We start from the raw sequence: 1,000 nt of genomic DNA, 5'->3' as shown, positions 1-1,000 counted from the left end.
TATATATATATATAGAGAGAGAGAGAGAGAGAGAGAGAGAGAGAGAGAAAGATCGGATAACATGGACCGACAATCGTCTATTGCACAAACGAATGAATGCCTGATATACGCAAATATTCACGAAACTTATTTTTTTACAATGAAAAATTGTATTATAACCGTAGTATCATTGTGATTAATTACAAAAAGTCCATATAGAGTATCAATAAACATGATAAAGTTATCAATTATTATTTCCACAATAAGAAGATAAAGATAATTAGAGCGAAGTAAAGAACGAAGTGATCAGAATTTCTAATATAAAGTTTAATAAAAAGTTCAGTATATTTTTTTTGTATTGATATTATATATACATTTTTTCTTAATTGAGGAATACGTTTTCCCTAGAAATATGCTATTGATATTGTCAATAATGAATCGATAAATAAATATCCGATGTTTAATACTTTGTAACATATTTTCAGAAATCTATATTTAATATTCTGATATTTATCTTTAGACAATACCACTTTATAATTATGTAGTGTTTTTTTCTGCATGATTGAAACGTACACGTGTATTATCTCCGTATTATTAGCTTATAAAAAAGCGATATTTTATTTATTGGAAGAGAATTGCAAAACAGTATATTAAGAGAATAAAGTTAGAGTTACATTTTCTATTTAAGAATATTTAATATTTGAACATTATTTTTTGAAGTATAAGAAAAGAAGCGCACTGAATTATTTTTTCTTTAGATATCTTTTCTTTAGATTAAATATTATTTTCTTATATCGTGTCTTTCAACAATCTGTTTAACATGCAATGTTTTATTTTTTTTCTGATATTTACATGATTGTAATTAGAAATCAATTTTTATATTATATTTATAATATAATAAATAGCATCGTGATATTTATTAATATTTCAAGATGATAAATTAATAATGTTATAATAATGTTTTAATCAATCATCATTGATGATATTCCAGTGCATGTAAGTATGTAATTTATATTATTTA

At 23.0% G+C, this 1,000-nt stretch overlaps 1 protein-coding gene across 1 annotated transcript in view; it reads left to right on the top strand.

Annotated features, from left to right (window-relative positions):
- The window catches only part of LOC108690801 (protein phosphatase 1B-like), a 12,441-nt gene that overhangs the window by 10,610 nt on the left and 831 nt on the right, over nucleotides 1-1,000 (top strand). The window lies entirely within an intron of this gene.

Source organism: Atta colombica, unplaced genomic scaffold, assembly GCF_001594045.1.
Source record: "Atta colombica isolate Treedump-2 unplaced genomic scaffold, Acol1.0 scaffold351, whole genome shotgun sequence".
Lineage (NCBI taxonomy): Eukaryota > Metazoa > Arthropoda > Insecta > Hymenoptera > Formicidae > Atta > Atta colombica.
This window is presented reverse-complemented; position numbering and strand designations above follow the sequence as displayed.